General features: G+C 68.0%; 1 protein-coding gene across 3 annotated transcripts in view; it reads left to right on the forward strand.

Annotated features, from left to right (window-relative positions):
• The window catches only part of cenpv (centromere protein V), an 80,731-nt gene that overhangs the window by 29,554 nt on the left and 48,677 nt on the right, over window positions 1-2,500 (forward strand). The gene's annotated exons all lie outside the window — the stretch shown is intronic.

A 2,500-nucleotide genomic window follows, 5' to 3' on the forward strand; every position in this document is an offset into this window, starting at 1 on the left:
AGAGAGGACAGGACAGACAGACACCGAGAGAGAGACAGACACAGGAGAGAGAGAGAGAGAGAGGAGAGAGACAGACAGACAGACACAGAGAGAGAGAGAGACAGACAGACAGAGAGAGAGCGAGAGCAGAGAGCGCGCCAGAGCGAAGAGCGAGAGAGCGCGCGCCAGAGAGCGAGAGAGCGAGAGCGGCGCGCCAGAGCGAGAGACGAGAGCGCGCGCCAGAGAGAGAGAGCGTAAGGAGCGCGCGCCAGAGAGAGAGAGAGCCGAGAGCGCGCGCCAGAGAGAGAGAGAGCGAGAGCGCGCGCCAGAGAGAGAGAGAGAGCGAGACGCGCGCGCCAGAGAGAGAGAGAGAGCGAAGCGCGCGCCAGAGAGAGAGAGAGAGCGAGAGCGCGCGCCAGAGAGAGAGAGAGAGCGAGAGCCGCGCGCCAGAGAGAGAGAGAGAGCGAGAGCGCGCGCCAGAGAGAGAGAGAGAGCGAGAGCGCGCGCCAGAGAGAGAGAGAGCGAGAGCGAGCGCCAGAGAGAGAGAGAGAGCGAGAGCGCGCGCCAGAGAGCGAGAGCGCGCGCCAGAGAAAGAGAGAGAGAGCGAGAGCGCGCGCCAGAGAAGAGAGAGAGAGCGAGAGCGCGCGCCCAGAGAGAGAGAGAGAGAGCGCGCGCCCAGAGAGAGAGAGCGCGCGCCCGAGAGCGAGAGCGCGCGCCAGAGAGAGAGAGCGAGAGCGCGCGCCAGAGAGAGAGAGCGAGAGCGAGAGCGCGCGCCAGAGAGCGAGAGCGCGCGCCCGAGAGAGAGAGCGAGAGCGCGCGCCCGAGAGAGAGAGCGAGAGAGCGCGCCCGAGAGAGCGAGAGCGCGCGCCCGAGAGAGAGAGAGCGAGAGCGCGCGCCAGAGAAAGAGAGAGAGAGCGAGAGCACGCGCCAGAGAGAGAGAGAGAGCGAGAGCGCGCGCCAGAGAGAGAGAGAGAGAGGCGCGCGCAGAGAGAGAGAGAGAGCGAGAGCGCGCGCCAGAGAAAGAGAGAGAGAGCGAGAGCGCGCGCCAGAGGAGAGAGAGAGAGCGAGAGCGCGCGCCAGAGAGGAGAGAGAGAGCGAGAGCGCGCGCCAGAGAAGAGAGAGAGAGCGAGAGCGCGCGCCAGAGAGAGAGAGGGAGAGCGCGCGCCAGAGAGCGGAGAGCGAGAGCGCGCGCCAGAGAGAGAGAGAGCGAGAGCGCGCGCCAGAGAGAGGGAGAGCGAGAGCGCGCGCCAGAGAGAGAGAGAGCGAGAGCGCGCGCCAGAGAGAGAGAGAGCGAGAGCGCGCGCCAGAGGAGAGAGAGAGAGAGAGAGCGAGAGAGCGCGCGCCAGAGAGAGAGAGAGAGCGAGAGCGCGCGCCAGAGAGAGAGAGAGAGCGAGAGCGCGCGCCAGAGAGAGAGAGAGGAGCGAGAGCGAAGAGCGCGCGCCAGAGAGCGAGAGCGCGCGCCAGAGAAAGAGAGAGAGAGCGAGAGCGCGCGCCCAGAGAAAGAGAGAGAGCGAGAGCGCGCGCCAGAGAGAGAGAGAGAGAGCGCGCGCCAGAGAGCGAGAGCGCCGCGCCCCGAGAGCGAGAGCGCGCGCCAGAGAGAGAGAGCGAGAGCCGCGCGCCAGAGAGAGAGAGCGAGAGCGCGCGCCAGAGAGAGAGAGCGAGAGCGAGAGTGCGCGCCAGAGAGCGAGAGCGCGCGCCAGAGAAAGAAGAGAGAGCGAGAGCGCGCGCCAGAGAGAGAGAGAGAGAGCGCGCGCCAGAGCGAGAGCGCAGGCCAGAGCGGAGAGCGAGAGCGCGCGCCAGAGCGAGAGCGAGAGCCCGCGCCAGAGAGAGAGCGAGAGCCCGCGCCAGAGAGAGAGCGAGGAGCCCGCGCCAGAGAGAGAGCGAGAGCGCGCGCCAGAGAGAGAGCGAGAGCGCGCGCCAGAGAGCGAGAGCGAGAGCGCGCGCCAGAGAGCGAGGAGGGCGAGGGAGCGCGCGCCAGAGCGAGAGCGAGAGCGCGCGCCAGAGCGAGGAGCGATGAGCGCGCGCCAGAGAGAGAGCGAGAGCGAGCGCCAGAGAGAGAGCGAGAGCGAGAGAAGCGCGCGCCAGAGAGAGAGCGAGAGCGAGAGCGCGCGCCAGAGAGAGAGCGAGAGCGCGCGCCAGAGAGAGAGCGAGAGAGCGAGAGCGCGCACCAGAGAGAGAGAGCGAGAGCGCGCGCCAGAGAGAGAGAGAGAGAGAGAGAGAGCGCGCGCCAGAGAGAGAGAGAGCGCGTGCCAGAGAGAGAGCGAGAGAGAGAGCGCGCGCCAGAGAGAGCGCGAGAGAGAGAGAGAGAGAGAGAGAGCGCGAGGAGCGCGCGCCAGAGAGAGCGCGAGAGCGCGCGCCAGAGAGTGAGAGCGAGAGGCGCGCGCCCAGAGAGTGAGAGCGAGAGCGCGCGCCAGAGAGAGCGAGAGCGAGAGCGCGCGCCAGGAGAGCTGAGAGCGAGAGCGCGCGCCAGAGAGAGCGAGAGCGAGAGCGCGCGCCAGAGAGCGAGAGCGAGAGCGCGCGC

The sequence above is a fragment of the Chiloscyllium plagiosum genome, unplaced genomic scaffold (assembly GCF_037043375.1).
Source record: "Chiloscyllium plagiosum isolate Xiang-an unplaced genomic scaffold, Cpla_swu_hap1 HiC_scaffold_31, whole genome shotgun sequence".
Classification (NCBI taxonomy): domain Eukaryota; kingdom Metazoa; phylum Chordata; class Chondrichthyes; order Orectolobiformes; family Hemiscylliidae; genus Chiloscyllium; species Chiloscyllium plagiosum.